Genomic DNA, 20,607 nt, shown 5'->3' on the forward strand with positions numbered 1-20,607 from the left:
TTGAGTTCATGCTGTATTGTGCCGTTTTTTCACCTTGCTTAGGCAATCTTTAAGCCATTTTTTCTTCTGTACCCTTCCACCTCCTGAGGAATTCTCCATTTTATCTGAGCTCATGACACATTTATTTTAAAATTTTGATATTTCTAATGTTTATTCATTGTTTCTACATGTCTAGCATAGCGGAAGTGTGCTGAGAATAATGTTCCTATGGTAAACCACCTACACAGTTGGGAACTGCAGGCTAGTACAGTGGATAGCAATGTGGAATCCAGGTTCTAATTCTGACTCTGACTCATCCCTCTGAGGACAGCCAAGTTATTCACCTTTCTGTGATTCAATTGCACTGTTCCTCCAGTAAAATGGAGCAACAATAGTTTCTGCGTCCTAATGTGGTGGATATTGTAGAAGAACGTACACCTTCAAGGTGTTCTCATATACCATGGACTTGGTAAATGGTTGCCATGTTTTAAATTAAAATGTTTGTTAACGATGAAGTGTATTTTCCCTCCAAATAATATCTGGGACATTGCTTTAACTGCCGAAAAAGCTGTGGCATCTTTGGTAAGTCATTGTCTTATAATTGTATAATTCGGAAAGCACATTTGCTTGTTAAGCCCTTGGTTGTTGTCAGTCCATGATGTCATGTTGGCATTCTTATTTATCAATCAATGTATCCCATGGAATATCCCACTTGAAGAGCAGCATTTACTAATAGTATATTGATGTTGAAAATATTAGGTCTTAATCTGTGTTCAAGAGGGACTACTTAGTATGTGATCAATTTCCACTCCCAGAAAGGAGATGGAAAAATCATTGGTGTGGAGATAAAAAAAGTTATCACCTTTCATTAATCAACAGTTGTGGGCATTTGAGAGCAGGAAGACTCTTGCTACCACCTACCTATATGAGAACCTGGGAAACAGTCATCTGGGCCACACCTAGCAATCATCTGAGCTTCACTCTTAACCTGAGACAATGCCCTGTTCTTGGCACATTGCTAATTATATTAGCACAAGTCCACTTAAATATATTGGGGAGGCCGGGCGCTGTGGCTCACACCTGTAATCCCAGCACTTTGGGAGGCCAAGGTGGGTGGATCACCTGAGGTCAGGAGTTCAAGACCAGCCTGACCAACATGGAGAAACCCCGTCTCCACTAAAAGTAAAAAAATTAGCCGGGTGTGGTGGCACATGCCTGTAACCCCAGCTACTCAGGAGGCTGAGGCAGGAGAATCACTTGAACCTGGGAGGCAGAGGTTGCAGTGAGACGAGATCGCACCATTGCTCTCCAGCCTGGGCAACTAGAGCAAAACTCCATCTCAAAAACAAACTCTCTCTATATATATTATATTATATATAATTATTATTAATATATATTATATTATATATAATTATTATTAATATATATTATATTATATATAATTATTATTAATATATATTATATATAATTATTATTAATATATATTATATATAATTATTATTAATATATATTATATATAATTATTATTTATATATTATATTATATATAATTATTATTAATATATTATATTATATATTATTGTAATATATTATCAGATGTAATATAAATATAATATATTTATATTATATATTATCATATATTATAATTATTAATTATATAATAATATTATAATTATTAATTATATATAATATATTATATATCAGATGATATTATATATCATCTGATATATTATATAATATATAATATATCAGATGATATATAATGTATTTTATATATTATTATATAATATCATATCATATAATATATAATGTATTTTATATATTATTATATAATATATAATGTATTTTATATATTATTATATAATATATAATGTATTTTATATATTATTATATAATATATAATGTATTTTATATATTACTATATAATATATTATATATCATATAATATATAATGTATTTTATATATTATTATAATATATAATATATCATATATTATATAATATATTTTATATATTATATAAAATATTTAATATATTTTATATTAATCTTAAAATATAAATATGATATATTTATATTTATGATATAATATAATATAAATATATTATATATAATATATTATTTATATTATATATAATATATTATTTATATTATATAATATATTATTTATATTATATAGTATTTATATTATATTATATAGTATTTATATTATATAATATAGTATTTATATTATATATAATGTATTTATATTACATATAATATAGTATTTATATTATATAATTATTTATATATAATTATATATATTTATTATAATATATTATATATTTATATATAATATATTATATATTTATATAATATTATATTATATATAATATATTATTGTTATATATATAATTATATATAATATATTATTATTATACATAATTATATATAATATATTATATATTTTATAATTATAATTATTTATATATAATTATATATATTTTTATATAATTATAATTATTTATATATAATTATATATATTTATTATAATATATTATATATTTATATATAATATATTATATATTTATATAATATTATATTATATATAATATATTATTATTATATATAATTATATATAATATATTATATATTTTATAATTATAATTATAAAATATATTATATATAATGTATAATTAATAATTATATATAATTAATAATTACATATAATTAACAATATATGTTATATAATATATATACAATTTGGGGAAGGAATGCAGAATAGTGATTCTTGCAAACTGTATTAGTAGTGCAAGTAGTCAGGCAACAGTTATTCGTAAACTACTTAGTAGCTTTTTTCCCTTCCTATTTGGCTCTGTAGGGGTAGACAGTAGTTCTTGTGCAAACTGGTTATCCTTGAGCTACTCTTTAAAGCAGATAGGTAAACTGACCTTTAAAGCAGATAGGTAAACTAGGCCGGGAGAGGTGGCTCACACGTGTAATCCCAGCACTTTGGGAGGCCGAGGCAGGCAGATCACTTTAGGTCAGGAGTTCAAGACCAGCCTGGCCCACATGGTGAAACCCCATCTCTACTAAAAATACAAAAGAAATTAGCCAAGCATGGTGGCGGGCTCTGGTAATACCAGCTACTCAAGAGGCTGAGGCAGGAGAATTGCTGGAACCCAGGAGGTGGAGGTTGCAGTGAGCTGAAACCGTGCCACTGCACTCCAGCCTGGGCAACAGAGTGAGACTCCGTTTCAAAAAAAAAAAGTAAACTAAATATATCAATAGAAATATTTACAGAAATTTAAAAATCGTCAGTATGAAAGTATTATCTCTGTTCATTGGCTAAATATTGACTAAATCTGAAACTGAAATTCTGACAGACTGATAGAAATTAAATTTGCTTTTAAATAATATATTAATTTAAATGTAATTAGACTTATAATTGCAATAAAACATTTGAGTATTCATGATACAAATAAGACCATGTTTTAGCTTTGTAAAAATCATAAATAAAATAATTTAGACTTTTATAATTTCAAGTGGTTAAAAGGTTTTACAACCAATCTCAATGTGTGTAACATTCTATGTAGAATAGCAAGAGATCAGTTTTCTAAACTACTTAGTAATGAGATGCAAGTATCAGAAGAATGTTTATCTAGAAAACTGTCAGGTCCCTATCAATCTTTAGACTTCGAAATTTTACAATTCTCTAACAGTATTAAAAGTTTTTCATGGCCTTCTTCTGAATGTTTTAATATGATTCCACTATTTGTAATATAAAAATACTGTTATAATATGATCACTAATAAGAAAATTATTTTAGAAAGTAATATATTCAACTTAGAGTTAGTTTAGATAACCTTAGTGATGCAAAATATTTCATTAATATAAAGCAAGAAGCCGGGCGCAGTGGCTCACGCCTGTGATCCCAGCACTTTGGGAGGCAGAGGCAGGAGGATCATTTGAGCTCAGGAGTTCAAGACCAGCCTAGGCAGTGTAGTGAAACCTCATTTCTACAAAAAATTTAAAAATTAGCTAGGTGTGGCCAGGCACGGTGGCTCATGCCTGTAATCCCAGCACTTTGGGAGGCCGAGGCGGGTGGATCACGATGTCAGGAGATAGAGACCATCCTGGCTAACATGGTGAAACCTCGTCTCTACTAAAAATACAAAAAATTAGCTGGGCGTGGTGGCAGGCGCCTGTAGTCCCAGCTACGCAGGAGGCTGAGTCAGGAGGATGGCGTGAACCTAGGAGGCGGAGATTGCAGTGAGCGGAGATCGTGCCACTGCACTCCAGCCTGGGTGACAAAGCAAGACTCTGTCTCAAAAAAATAAAATAAAATAAAATAAAAATTATTTAGGTGTGTGGTGGTGTGTACCTGTAGCCCTAGCTACTCCAGAGGCTGAGGCAGGAGGATTGCTTGAACCCAGGAGGTCTAGGCTGCAGTGAGCCATGATCATGCCATTGCATTCCAGCCTGGGTGACAAGGAGATACCCTGTCTCAACAAAAAAAAATTCTAAATGTTATAATGTTAAATGATAGAGTGCCCACTTTTTCACTAGCAATTTTTCATGTCACTTTAAACATACAGTCTTCTGAAAGCAGAGACTAGAATTTCACATGATAGACCAAGTTCAAAATTTTTAAGATATAAAACATGTTAATCCATAAAAACAAAAGCAAAGATTGCAAACAGAATGTCTAAAATCTCCTTATTATAAAGAAGCATAAGGTACGTGTAAAACTGACATGGTGAATATGAATATACTACACTCAATCTTAATGCCCACCCCCCCCAAAAAAAAACTTGCCTCTTCCTTTTCTGAACTGTTCAGGAGGAAGAGCCTCTAAAGGTGGCAGAATAGGCCGGGTGCAGTGACTCACACCTGTAATCCCAGCATTTCAGGAGGCCGAGGCGGGCTGATCACCTGAGGTCAAGAGTTCAAGACTGGCTGGGCACGGTGGCTCAAGCCTGTAATCCCAGCACTTTGGGAGGCCGAGGCAGGTGGATCACCTGAGGTCAGGAGTTCAAGATCAGCCTGGCCAACATGGTGAAACCCCGTCACTACTAAAAATACAAAAAAATTAGCTGGGTGTGGTGGTGCACACTTGTAACCCCAGCTACTTGGGAGGCTGAAGCAGGAGAATCGCTTGCACCTGAGGGGCAGAGGTTGCAGTGAGCCGAGATCTGCCACTGCACTCCAGCCTGGGTGACAGAGGGAGACTCTGTCTCAAACAAAAAAAAAAAGAAAAAGAAAAAGAAAGAGTTAAAGACCAGCTTGACCAACTTGGTGAAACCCCGTCTATACTGAAAATACAAAATTATTGGGAATAGAGGCAGGCGCCTGTAATCCCAGCTACTCCAGGAGGCTGAGGCAGGACAGTCGCTTCAACCAGGGAGGTGGAGGTTGCAGTGAGCTGAGATCGTGGCATTGCACTCCAGCCTGGGCAACAAGAGTGAAACTCCACCTCAGAAATAAATAAATAGGCCGGGCACGGTGGCTCACGCCTGTAATCCCAGCACTTTGGGAGGCCAAGGGGGGGCGGATCACGAGGTCAGGTGATTGAGATCATCCTGGCCAACATGGTGAAACCCTGTCTCTACTACAAATACAAACATTAACTGGGCGTGGTGGTGTATGCCTGTAGTCCGGGCTACTTGGGAGGCTGAGGCAGGAGAATCGCTTGAACCAGGGAGTCGGAGGTTGCAGTGAGCCGAGATCGCGCCACTGCACTCCAGCCTGGGCGACAGAGCGAGACTCCATCTCAAAATAAACAAATAAATAAGAAAAAATAATAATAAATAAATAAAAGTAAAGGTGGCAGAATATTCTGCAGTTGTATATCATTCTACGAAAAGAAACTAATGAGGCCAGCCATGGTCTGAAACAATGCAAAAGCAAGTATCTAGATTCACAGAGGAAGTAGGTTTGCCCTGTTCTTTTAAGAGCTATAAAATGTCTGGTTGTTTTTAAATTAAAATTCCAGTGTTGATCCACATGTTTGGCATTAGGGAGACCTAATCTTTTTTTTTTTTTTTTTTTTTTTTGAGACGGAGTTTTGCTCTTGTTGCCCAGGCTGGAGTGGAATGGCACGATCTCAGCTCACCGCAACCTACACCTCCTAGGTTCAAGCGATTCTCCTGCCTCAGCCTCCGGAGTAGCTGGGATTAGAGGCATGTGCCACCACGCCCGGCTAACTTTGTATCTTTAGTAGAGACGGGGTTTCACCATGCTGGTCAGAATGACCTTGAACTCCTGACCTCAGGTGATCTGCCCGCCTCAGCCTCCCAAAGTGCTGGGATTACAGGCGTGAGCCACTGTGCCCGGTCACGGAGACCTAATCTTAACCACCAGTTAGAGAAATGGAATGTATGACAGGCTCTGAAGTTGAGGCAATAATTAATAGCTTACCAACCAAAAAAAGTCCAGGACCATATGGATTCAGAGCTGAATTCTACCAGAGGTACAAGGAGGAACTGGTACCATTCCTTCTGAAACTATTCCAATCAATAGAAAAAGAGGGAATCCTCCCTAACTCATTTTATGAGGCCAGCATCATCCTGATACCACAGCCTGGCAGAGACACAACAAAAAAAAGAGAATTTTAGACCAATATCCCTGATGAACATCAGTGCAAAAATCCTCAATAACATATTGGCAAACTGAATCCAGCAGCACATCAAAAAGCTTATCCACCATGATCAAGTGGGCTTCATCCCTGGGATGCAAGGCTGGTTCAATATACGCAAATCAATAAATGTAATCCAGCATGTAAACAGAACCAAAGACAAAAACCACATGATTATCTCAACAGATGCAGAAAAGGTCTTTGACAAAATTCAGCAGCCCTTCATGCTAAAAACTCTCAATAAATTAGGTATTGATGGGACGTATCTCAAAATAATAAGAGCTATCTATGACAAACCTACAGCCAATATCATACTAAATGGGCAAAAACTGGAAGCATTCCCTTTGAAAACTGGCACAAGACAGGGATGCCCTCTCTCACCACTCCTATTCAACATAGTCTTGGAAGTTCTGGCCAGGGCAATCAGGCAGGAGAAGGAAATAAAGGGCGTTCAGTTAGGAAAAGAGGAAGTCAAATTGTCCCTGTTTGCAGATGACATGACTGTATATTTAGAAAACCCCATCGTCTCAGCTCAAAATCTCCTTAAGCTGATAAGCAACTTCAGCAAAGTCTCAGAATACAAAATCAATGTGCAAAAATCACAAGCATTCTTATACACCAATAACAGACAAACAGAGAGCCAAATCATGAGTGAACTCCCATTCACAATTGCTTCAAAGAGAATAAAATACCTAGTAATACAACTTACAAGGAATGTGAAGGACCTCTTCAAGGAGAACTACAAACCACTGCTCAATGAAATAAAAGAGGATACAAACAAATGGAAGAACATTCCATGCTCATGGGTAGGAAGAATCAATATCATGAAAATGGCCATACTGCCCAAGGTAATTTATAGATTCAATGCCATCCCCATCAAGCTACCAATGACTTTCTTCACAGAATTGGAAAAAACTACTTTCAAGTTCATATGGAACCAAAAAAAGAGCCCACATTGCCAAGTCAATCCAAAGCCAAAAGAACAAAGCTGGAAGCATCACACTACCTGACTTCAAACTCTACTACAAGGCTACAGTAACCAAAACAGCATGGTACTGGTACCAAAACAGAGATATAGACCAATGGAATGGAACAGAGCCCTCAGAAATAATGCCACATATCTACAACTATCTGATCTTTGACAAACCTGACAAAAACAAGCAATGGGGAAATGATTCCCTATTTAATAAATGGTGCTGGGAAAACTGGCTAGCCATATGTAGAAAGCTGAAACTGGATCCCTTCCTTACACCTTAAACAAAAATTAATTCAAGATGGATTAAAGACTTACATGTTAGACCTAAAACCATAAAAACCCTAGAAGGAAACCTAGGCAATACCACTCAGGACATAGGCATGGGAAAGGACTTCATGTGTAAAACACCAAAAGCAATGGCAACAAAAGCCAAAATTGACAAATGGGATCTAATTAAACTGAAAAGCTTCTGCACAGCAAAAGAAACTATCATCAGAGGCAATCTACAGAATGGGAGAAAATTTTTGCAATCTACTCATCTGACAAAGGGCTAATATCCAGAATCTACAATGAACTCAAACAAATTTACAAGAAAAAAACAAACTACCCCATCAACAAGTGGGCGAAGGATATGAACAGACACTTCTCAAAAGAAGACATTTATGCAGCCAACAGACACATGAAAAAATGCTCATCATCAGTGGCCATCAGAGAAATGCAAATCAAAACCACAATGAGACACCATCTCACATCAGTTAGAATGGCAATCATTCAAAAGTCAGGAAACAACAGGTGCTGGAGAGGATGTGGAGAAATAGGAACACTTTTACACTGTTGGTGGGACTGTAAACTAGTTCAACCATTGTGAAAGTCAGTGTGGCGATTCCTCAGGGATCTAGAACTAGAAATACCATTTGACCCAGCCATCCCATTACTGGGTATATACCCAAAGGATTATAAATCATGCTGCTATAAAGATACATGCACATGTATGTTTATTGCAGCACTATTCACAATAGCAAAGACTTGGAACCAACCCAAATGTTCAACAATGACAGACTGGATTAAGAAACTATGGCACATATACACCATGGAATACTATGCAGCCATAAAAAGTGATGAGTTCATGTCCTTTGTAGGGACATGGATGAAGCTGGAAACCATCATTCTCAGCAAACTATCGCAAGGACAAAAAAACCAAACACCGCATGTTCTCTCGTAGATGGGAATTGAACAATGAGAACACATGGACACAGGAAGGGGACATCACACACCGGGGCCTGTTGTGGGGTTGGGGGAGGGGGGGAGGGATAGCGTTAGGAGATATACCTAATGTTAAATGACAAGCTAATGGGTGCAGCACACCAACATGGCACATGTATACATATGTAACAAACCTGCACGTTGTGCACATGTACCTTAAAACTTAAAGTATAAAAAAAAAAAAAGAAAAATGGAATGTATGGCCAGGTATGGTGGTAATACCTGTAATTCCATGCCTGTAATCCCAGCACTTCGGGAGGCCAAGGCTGGAGGATCACAAGGTCAGGAGTTCAAGACCAGCCTGGCTTATATGGTGAAACCCTGTCTGTACTAAAAATACCAAAATTAGCAAGGTGTCGTGGCGCACAGCTGTAGTCCCAGTTACTTGGGAGGCTGAGGCAGAAGAATGGCTTGAACCTGGGAGGTGGAGGTTGCAGTGAGCTGAGATGGTACCACTGCACTCCAGCCTGGGTGACAGAGCAAGACTCCATCTCAAAAAAAAAAAAAAAAAGAAGAAGAAAAAAAATGGAAAGTATAGTATTTACCATGCTACTTAGAGGGTAGTTCAAGTAAGAGGGGAAAAAAATAAAGCAAGGCGGTAAAATGGCAGAAAACGTAAATATTATGAGGGTTATGAAATGTTTGAAGCAAACTGGCCTTGAAAAGATTACCTATTTTTTAAAATAAATCACTTGAATATGTATGAAAGAAAGTGTTTAAAATTATTTAAATAACATTCTTTTAGAGCAATCCAAATTTCAATCACTTTCTCTCCCTCATTAGTGACTTACACTGGACACCGAAAAGAACAATTTAAGCCTGAAATAGAGTTGTGAGAGAAAAAATAGATCTAAGAATCCTCATCCACTTTAGGCCACCAAAAATAACTTGGAGCACACCAAAAACAATAACCACAGCAATGAAAAACAAAAAGTGCTCTTTAATGTTTGTGGTATTCATCACAATGTATACAGCAAGAATGGAAACTTTTTTTTTTTGGAGACAGGGTCTTGCTCTGTCACCCAGGCTGTGGTGCAGTGGTGTGTTCATGGTTCACTGCAACCTCTGCCTCCTGGGCTCAAGCCATCCTCCTGCCTCAGCCTCCTGAGTAGCTGGGACTACAAGCACAAGGCACAACACTTGGCTATTTTTTATTTTTTTGTAGAGATGAGATCTCTCTCTCTTTCTCTCTCTCTCTCTCTTTTAATTTTATTTTAATCTAAATAGAGATAAGGTCTCAACATGTTGCCTAGGCTGGTTTCAACCTCTTGAACTCAAGTGATTCTCCCATCTCGGCCTCCCAAAGCGCTGAGATTACAGGCATGAGCCACTGCACCTGGCCAAAATTCTTTCAAGGTTAAAGGGGTGTTAAATGGAACATTAAGAACTATGTCTAGGCCCAATGCAGTGTCTCATCCCTGTAATCCTAGCACTTTGGGAGGCCGAGGTGGGTGGATCACTTGAGGTCAGGAGTTCAAGACTAGTCTGGCCAGCATGGTGAAACCTTGTCTTTACTAAAAATACAAAAATTAGTGAGGCGCGGTGGTGGGCACCTGTAATCCCAGTTACTTGGGAGGCTGAGGCAGGAGAATTGCTTGAACCCTGGAGGTGGAAGTTGCAGTAAGCCAAGTTCATACCACTGCACCTCAGCCTGGGCAACAGGCTTACTCCATCTCAAAAAAAAAAACAAACAAACAAACAAAAAACTACGTCTGATCCATTCGAAAAAAGAGACTAAATTATAAACCCACTATGTGCGCCCTACATTTAAATGTATTAAGGTAAACAAAAGTGCATACCTAAAATAAAAATGCCACCTTAGTGAATAACTTGGAACCAAATCAGCTCTTTTACTCTCATCAGAAGTGTAAGTCATGGCTGGTCCTTAGCAAGCACTTTATTCTTCTAGGATCACTTGTTCACAATTTAGGAAGAGATGTTCTTTCCATAACCATGATAAACACAAAATCTTAGATTCAGGTAGACATGTAAATTTAGATACAGAAATAAAACATTCGCCAAATGATGATGTAATTAAAATGGATTTATAAATTTGTCATCTTGGCTCAAGAGCCAGGATGGACTCAAGCCACCCAAATCACAGGATCTGTTTACTAGAACTATTATGAGGGTAAATACATTTCACAGGAAACAGTCAAGTGCCGAAAAGATGCTTGTAATTGTGGAAAGGATTCTATGCTTGAATTTTAAATATGTGTAATAAAACTACCTCTGTTAAATGTGGACTCTACTTACTAGACTTGCCTCTATAAAAATAGATTATTTGTCCTATTCCTATAATCAAATGCACCCATTATGCCATATAACTTCCCGTAAGAATATATACAATCTAAACACTTCGAGGTTATAGACAATCTGTTGGGATAATGTTACGATGTTGCAGGTTTCAACTATAAAATTCTAGTGCTTGTTTAACTCATAAAAATGCTCCTCAGAGAGTATAAGTATGTCATTCCCTCTGATCTTATTCTTAAGGTAGAGTGCACGTTCTTTTTCTTACTTTGGGCACCTCCTTTCTGATTACAATTATGTTGTTATAGAGCTTCATTGCTAATTTAGGAAAAGTTTCTTCACCTGTATACAGCATTGAAAAATTATCAAAAATAAAGGATATTGTCTCCAAAGGGGTAGAGGATACAGCCACCTCCTTAGTAGCTTTGTGTTGAAGTTTTCCTTCCATTCACCTTTCTAATATAAATTATGCTGCATCAGATGAAAAAAATAAAGGAGACTAAAAAAGAATCCGAAAGAGAGCAGAGATTCAATAGAAAACGTCAAGGGAAGAGGTTGATCTCCTTTGTCAACTTTAAGGTGAGATTTGAAGAAAAATAACATTCCGTTGTCCTTTGCTATAATCATGAAGAAACATTGATATGTTAACCATCTTCTTTGCCTCTCATGCTGAGGTGTGATGAAATGACTAGCAAAGTATTTTCAAAATTTTGATTACTCCCATGAGATTGTCATTCTAGCATTACAACTTCCTTAAATGCATTTAAATTGGTATTACTTTAGTGTTACATTTTACCAGGAGCAATTTTGTTGTGTGGGAATTAAATTTGCAAAACAGATCTTCCCAAAAGTAAACAAATAAAAGAAGTCATTGAAATTCCTTCACACCCAAGCTCCCTCTTTATAGCTTTCCCTTTGTCTTGCTCCCTCCAGTTCTCATTCTCTTTCTACATCTTCCCATTTTTCCTTTTTTTACTTCCCACTCTATTCTTTTACTTTTCAAATGAGTTGATTACCATAGACATTTTTCTTCACACGCACACACAAAACACACACACACACCATGCACCACTCACCCCACTGCATCTGCTACTGATTGGCTTCTTCTGAAAGGACAAAGGGTCAGTTAAAGAAGCCATCCTTCAGTTCCCATACAAAGATCTGGCAGACTGGCTGAAATTGGTAGAAGTAACTGTCATTAGAACTCTGCAGAAGATTAAGTAATTGGATCCATATGTGCTGGTTTACACACTTTTAAAAAGGAAGTAACTTCAATTTGTAGCTCGGATTTTAGTAAGAAAGGGTGCAGACGTAAAAGCACACATCTACAATTATTTATCTAATTTACTTCTTGGCAAGTTAGTATACCACTTTTTTTGTTTTCAGTTTTTTCCTAGTAACTCACAGAACAAGTACTCCAATCTTTAATGGAGATTTTGTACCCATGATGTTTGTACTTGTGTTATAGAGTAATTGCCTGTTTTCAAGCTATTTACAAGAAAGTAGTATTCTAACCTAGATAATTTTCGTTTAGTACATACATATTTTATAACTCTATAACTACTATATTTCTGCGAAATAGGATTTGACTAGGAGTTCCGCCAAGTCAGAAATCCAATGTGATATGTATATTTGAAGACAAAACTATGAACACAATTTAAAATTTAAATAAAGCTTCAATAAAAATATAAAATAATTTTCACTATAAATATTAAAGGAAACAACACAAGCCTTAAAGTATAATAAGGATTGTTTTATATCTGCAGCGGCGAAGAGGTAGCAAGCAACTAACAACAAGAACTCTGGGGTCTCACTGGTTTCAAATCCTAGCTCTGTTGTTTCCTAGATATGTAACCTTGGATAAATCTCTCTTCTCTGTACTCCAGCTCCCTGATTTGTAAAATAGGCACAAGAGGATGTTATGAGGATTAAATGAGATAATTCAAATAAAGTTCCTACAACAATTCCTGGTACATAACAGGTGATATAGAGATGATCTTTCATATTAAGGTTGCTTTTAACAAAACCTATTACTGGGGCACATTTTGTTCTATCACTAACTTGCTTTGGACTTCAATGAGTCACTTAATGCCAGTTTTCTCATTTGTAAAATGGATGTGGATTGGACATCCATTTGTAAAATGGATGTGTCATTTCTTTTTTTTTTTTTTTTTTTTTTTTTTGAGATGAAGTCTCGCTCTGTAACCCAGGCTGGAGTGCAGTGGCGTGATCTCTGCTCACTTGACCTCCACCTCCTGGGGTCAAGCTATTCTCCTGCCTCAGCCTCCCAAGTACCTGGGATTACAGGTGCCCACCACCACACCCAGCTAACTTTTTTGTATTTTTAGTAGAGACAGGGTTTCACCATGTTGGCCAGGCTAGTTTCAAACTCCTGACCTCAAATGATCCATCTGCCTTGGCCTCCCAAAGTGCTGGGATTACAGGCTTGAGCCACCACGCCTGGCCTGGACTTCATTGTTAACATTCTTCCTAGAGATAGATAGATAGATAGATAGATAGATAGATAGACAGACAGACAGACAGAATACATGTATCATATACACACATATATACATATATATAATATATATTTTCTATGACCTTACTGGACTTCAAAAGTACACAAAATAGTTTAAATATTGTTGTGTGTGATATGGGCTCAACAAAGCTAAAATCCTCATAGTCATTGAGTAACTAATCACAAACATTTTTTGTTTAGGTACCAAGTTTGGGGAACGCAGAGGTAATAGGATAATGAATAATAATAAAATACACCTTCTAACCAGGTCAGGAGGCACAACAGAGAACTGTATCCAACATTCTTATAAAATAGCCTGTGTGGGTACTCACTGTAAAAAAGGAGAGAGTTGGCAATCATTCTTGACTAGTTATCAGGATGAAAGTCAGGCAAAGCACGGCAGTGCTAGACAACCAGGCTGAGTATCCCAGGATAACATTAATTGGACTAGATTCTCTGGAAAAGAGAAATGATATTTTTGCACGATCTCACTAGAGAGTGAAATTAAGGTCCAAAAAGAAAGAATGAGAGTCTCAAATACTGATTAACAAGGTTTTCCGTACTTTGTTAATCACACATTAATTGGCATGCTATTACCCTCATGTGTTTGGGACATAATGTTTTGGTATTATATTTTTCTTTTTCATAAAGTGCAACAAAATCCCTGCATATACTAAGTATTCATTTCATTTTGATTAAATAAATTTATGAGCCCTCTTAAATAGTCAGCCAAGGCCGGGCACGGTGGCTCATGCCTGTAATCCCAGCACTTTGGGAGGCCAAGGCAGGCAGATCACCTGAGGTCAGGAGTTCGAGACCAGCCTAGCCAAGATGGAGAAACCCCATTTCTACTAAAAACATACAAAAAATTAGCTGGGTGTGGTGGTGGACACCTGTAATCCCAGCTACGTAGGAGGCTGAGGCAAGAGAATCGCTTGAACCTGGGAGTTGGAGATTGCAGTGAGCGGAGATCACACCACTGCACTTTAGTATGGACGACAGAGTGGGACGCCATCTCAAAAAAAAAAAACCTGGCACAGTGGCTCATGCCTGTAATTCCAGCACTTTGGGAGGCTGAGGTAGGTGGATCACCTGAGGTCAGGAGTTTGAGACCAGCCTGGCCAACATGGAGAAACCCCATCTCTACAAAAAATATACAAAATTAGCCAGGTGTGGTGGCAAGTGCCTGTAATCCCAGCTACTTGGGAGGCTGAGGAAGGAGAATCACTTGAACCCGGGAGGCAGAGGTTGCATTGAACCAAGACCGCACCACTGCACTCCAGCCTGGGCAACAGAGTAAGAGTTTGTCTCAAAAAAAAAAAAAATCTGCAAAGTTAAAGTCTAAATGCCTCACATTTTAAATAAAGAATCTGATAAAATAATTTGACCAAAGCCAAATGATTTAGTGACAGAAGCCAGGACTAAACACTCAAGTTACGTGACCTGTAAAGTCAAGTCATCCTATTTCCATTATACTAAACTACCTTCACTTTTGTTCACGAACAAAATCACGAAGCCTAATATTCAAATACAAAATTTCTGATTTATTTGTTTAATGCTAAACACTAGGCCATTCAAGCAGTGTAGTTCAAAAAAGATTCAAAATTTCATGTATTTCAAAGTCTTAAATATGCACTTAAAGAATTCCAGCCCAGAGTTTACTAGCAGTTTTATATTTTATATAATTTATCCAGTAAACAATAATTGTTGCTTAGGAGTCACTTGGGTTTATTATGAAAATTCCTGAGACTGTTTTTGATTAAATAAGCACATAAACAAGGTTGAAAGTGGGGATGGAGAGGATAAACCCAAATGTGTCTCACATTTTTTATTCAAAGAGAAGTATTACTAAATAGGATCTCTTTTATTCACTTGAATTACTTATATCGAATTTGTTCTTCATTAAAAAACCATCTAAAGATCACCATTATCTCTTTTAATTTCTCACAATACCAGAAGGTCTTCTTCATGCCATTTGGTCAATCACTTTAGTCAAGTAGCCTGGGTAAGAATCACCACAATATAGGGATGTCTGAATGTTCCACATATGTTGCTACCTCTGTTATTTTTGTACACAATATAAAGAGTCTATTACTCGTATTCCTATGTTATTTTTCTTAGGTTTGCCAGACATATGAGGGTTAGGAAGGTATTCATACTCTCAAAAGTGTATGCCTTTTTTGGACTTATGGGTTCTTGCAAAAATATATGTTTTGGCTCAGATATTAGGCTGATGCAGCATTTATGATCAGTAATGTATTTTCAACCAGCACATGTGCCCAAGGAGATCCTGGGAAAATTTTTGAATGAGCTTGTACTGAATAAATGTTTTACCACACTCAATATTTGAATTTTATACATTTGATATCTCTGACACATCTAATCCATCATTTCCTCTAAGCAAGGAGAATGCCAATTTTGTTCACACAAGTTTTCAAAACTAACAATTTTTTGATTTACTATGATTCTATTTTCTATAACTTTGGCTGTTAGCTTTCCACTTGGTGCTATTTGAGTTCCAAGAATGGCAGTAGATTAGGTAGGCCTAGGAGAACTAATTAATAATTAATTAGATAATAAAGTTAATTAAGTAAATGATTAGTTAATTAATTGGAGAATTAAGGAAGGCCTAAAAGAACTAATGTAGAGAATGAAAACTAAAAAGCATTATATTGGTCTATACCAAGAAGTGGTCAAAATGGAAAAAAGGATCAAAAGAAAAATGCATACCAAAACCAGGTCAGTCCAGCAAGAGTCAGAAAGCAGAAAAACGTAGTAGTCTGAAATCCAGCAAGGGTCAGAAAGCAGAGAAATGGAAGAAATAGGAAGCCAGAAAGAAAGAAGGCCGCAGGCAGATACCTGAAGTTAAAACAAAGTATTGGCAAGGCGTAGTGAACACCATCCAAACAATCAGTAATCAAATAGGAAACACACTTGAGAAGATACACTCTAAATTGAGCCACATTCTGTCTCCACCAGGATTAGCTTTAAATGCTTCCATCTGAGGGAAGGAGCTAATCCCACCACAAACAGAGACAGGTGTGCTAACCAGGAATCATGAGCTGATCCTCATAAGATTAAGATCTTCTTTACTACACTAGTGTGGTTAGAGTGGAATTTTGCTGATTCATCAAGTATGATATTGATAATATAGCAGTGAAGAAAGCAGTTAAAACTTCCTACCCTCATGAAGTTTACATTCTATAGAGTAAGACAAATCCCAGGTTAGAGAGTGTAGTTACAAGACACAGCTTTTCAGACTTGAAAGGTAACCTAATTTCTACCCTTAACTTATGTCAAGTTCCATAAACTGCCATCTTAGTACTTGCTGTAATTAATTCCTGAATTCACCTCATTTTTTATCTTTTTCACTTGTCCAGGTAAATATTTTTCACATATTCTTTTTCTTCATCACAACTTTCGTTTCTGGAGCCATACTGGTTTTAAGTTCTCACCCATGCATTCTTTTTAATATCTCATGATTTTCATACTCAATTGAATATGATTCAATATTTCTAGACTCTGGAGAAGACACCAAAATGGGAAAGAACAAGTTTCTTCATTCAAGGAGTTTTTATTTCTGCAGGATTCCATATGTGCTCAAGAAACTGTCAGACCAGGATGAATGTATTATGGCCCATGAGGGAGGCATTAAATGCTATGGTGATGAAAAGGCTATGATAACAGGAAAATTTCCAGATCCCTGAAACATGACTAAAATCACTTCAGTTGGTAGGAATCAGGAAATGCTTATAGAGAAAATTCAATTAATTTATAAGAAAATTTAATTAATTAAATTTAATGAATAAGCATTATATTCAAAAGTAGTGACATGTTTGATTCCTGATTTTATCCCTAGTATGCACAACAAAGCCTGGGACACAAAAGTAGTTTAAGTACTCGACAAATATTTGTTGAACTGATCTGGAATGATTGATTAAACCCTGAAGAACTTGTAGGACTTCAATTAAGGAAAATTGGAACAAACCCAGCAGATTTTTTTCTAAAGAAAAGAAACACAAGGCCGGGCACGGTGGCTCCTGTCTGTAATCCCAGCACTTTGGGAGGCTGAGATGGGCAGATCACCTGAGGTCAGGAGTTCGAGACCAGCCTGGCCAACGTGGTAAAACCCCTATCTCTACTAAAAATAGAAAACTTAGCTGGGCATGATGGCACATGCCTGTAATCCCAGCTACTCAGGAGGCTGAGGCAGGAGAATTGCTTGAACCCAGGAGGCGGGGGTTACAGTGAGCCAAGATTGTGCCCCTGCATTCCAGCCTGGGTGACAGAGCCAGACTCTGTCTCAAAAAAAAAAGAAAAAGAGAAAAGAAACACAAAGCATGACAAAAACAAGAAAAGAGAAAAAGGTGAGTGGAGTGTAGCCTAATTTGGATGCAGTGAAGTGTCCACAGAAAAAGTCATATTTGAAAGTTTAGGCCAGGCATGGTGGCTCACCCTTGTAATCCTAGCACTTTGCGGGGCCGGGCCAAGGTGGGTAGATCACCTGAGGTCAGGAGTTCGAGACCAGCCTGGCTAGGAAGGAAGGAAGGAGGGAGAGAGGGAGGGAGAAAGGAAGGAAGAAAGAAAGGAAGGAAAGAAGGAAGGAAGGAAGGAAGGAAGGAAGGGAGGGAGGGAGGGAGGAAGGAAGGTTAGTTTAATGCTTGGACTCTATTTCAGACATCTAGCTGAATGATAATGAGCAAAGGGAGAGAAATTTTAGGTTGGAAAGAGTACTTTTATAGGGAAAGAGGGATGCAGTAAAGAAGGAAAGACTGAAGCCGGGTGTGGTGGCTCACGCCTATAATCCCAGAACTTTGAGAGGCCAAGGTGGGTGGATCACGAGGTCAGAGATCGAGACCATCCTGGCTAACACGGTGAAACCCCGTCTCTACAAAAATACAAAAAATTAGCCTGGCGTGGTGGCGGGCAGTCCCAGCTACTCAGGAGGCTGAGGCAGGAGAATGGCATGAACCCGGGAGGCGGAGCTTGCAGTGAGCCGAGATTGTGCCACTGCACTCCAGCCTGGGCGACAGAGCGAGACTCCGTCTCAAAAAAAAAAAAAAAAAAAGAAGAAGGAAAGACTGAAGTTGCAAGTGGCAACAATGAAATCAATTGGGAAGGATCTCCTAGTAAAAGTTAGGGCACAAGATCCAAATCAAAGGGATAAGAGGTCCAGGACTGAGAGACACAGGCCTCATATTGACTTTGCTATGAGCTATTTTATCTGGGGCAAATCACTTAATCCTCTGAGTTTGTTGCCTTTTCTGTAAAATGAAGATAGAGCTTACATCATAAGATTATGATGTGTAAACAAAATAACATTTGTTAAATACCTGGCATATATAGTATACTACTATAAAATAAATATATTTTTATTGGATTATACAGAGAATATTTATATCCTTATAGAATATATGTAGGTACAGAAATATATTGATTTCCTAGGGCTGTTATAACAAAGTGCCACAGACTGGGTGGCTTAAAACAACATAAATTTGTTCTTTCAAATTCAGGAGGCTAGAAGTCCAAAATCAAAGTGTCAGTAGTGTTGATTTTTGGAAACTCAGAGGATGATTTTGTTCCATGCCTCTCCCCTAACTTCTGGTGGTTGCTGGCTATCCTTGACATTGGTTCCTTGGCTCACGATAGCATAACTCTCATCTTTGCCTCTATCATCACAGAGCTCCTCCCCACCCGTCCCTGTGTGTCTCTGTCTCTTCTTTTTGCTATAAGGACAGCCGCCATATTGGATTTAGGACCCACCCTACTCCAGTATGACCTCAATCTTAACTGATTACATTTGCAATGACTCTATTTCAAAATTTTCATGCGTGTCCATGTGAAGAGACCACCAAACAGGCTTTGTGTGAGCAACATGGCTGTTTATTTCACCTGGGTGCAGGTGGGCTGAGTCGGAAAAGAGTCAGTAAAGGGTGGTGGATTATCGTTAGTTCTTATAGGTTTTGGGATAGGCGGTGAAGTTAAGAGCAACGTTTTGCGGGCAGGGGTGGATCTCACAAAGTACATTCTCAAGGGTGGGGAGAATTACAAAGAACCTTCTTAAGGGTGGGGGAAATTATAAAGAACCTTCTTAAGGGTGGCAGAGATTACAAAGTACATTGATCAGTGAGGGTGGGGCAGAAACAAATCACAATGGTGGAATGTCATCAGTTAAGGTTATTTTTACTTTTTTTGTGGATCTTCAGTTACTTCAGGCCATCTGGATGTATACGTGCAAGTCACAGGGGATGTGATGGCTTGGCTTGGGCTCAGAGGCCTGACAAAAATAAGGCCACATTTTGGGTTCCAGAAGGACATAAATTTTACAAGGCACAATATTCAACCTCGTACAAGAAATATATTGCTAACTTATCTTTTGTTTTATAATAACTTCAATAGGCTTTTTTTTTTTAATAAGAACTAGAATTTGGGCCTTAAAAGGGAGGATAGCAAAATGTTTCAGGGCTGAGATTATGGAATTTGGATCCCATCTATTCCTCTTCCAGTCATCTAGCCCTTGGAGGCTACACCTCTTTAGCTGTCAGTTTTCTCATCTGGTAAACAGGGGGGCATGATACTTCAGAGTGTTTTGGGGAGAATTATGCGAAGTAACTTATGCAACACACTTAACATAGGATTTAGCCCGGGGCACAGCACTTGCCTCCCTCACAAAGGCTGTCTGTAGGGTGGAAGTCTTGGTTTGTGTTCATGTAAACAAGAAGATTCCTTGTTCTCTTATGCTTGCAGGCTAAAAGTGCTATTTGCAGAGCCAGTTGCATTGTTCTGACATTTTCCTACCCATATTTCTCCACACCTAGTTATTCAGTACTGAGACGAATGATTTATTGCTATTGTTGACTCACATTCCACAGAAATGCTGGATCACTTTTCATTGTACCTCCATGTCTAACATTTCAGTTGCTCATTGACTGTATAATCACTTTATTACTATACTCCGAAAGTCATCTATTTAAACAACATCTTTTTTGTTTGTTTTTTTGAAAGA

This window comes from Pongo abelii, chromosome 3 (assembly GCF_028885655.2).
Source record: "Pongo abelii isolate AG06213 chromosome 3, NHGRI_mPonAbe1-v2.0_pri, whole genome shotgun sequence".
Taxonomy (NCBI): domain Eukaryota; kingdom Metazoa; phylum Chordata; class Mammalia; order Primates; family Hominidae; genus Pongo; species Pongo abelii.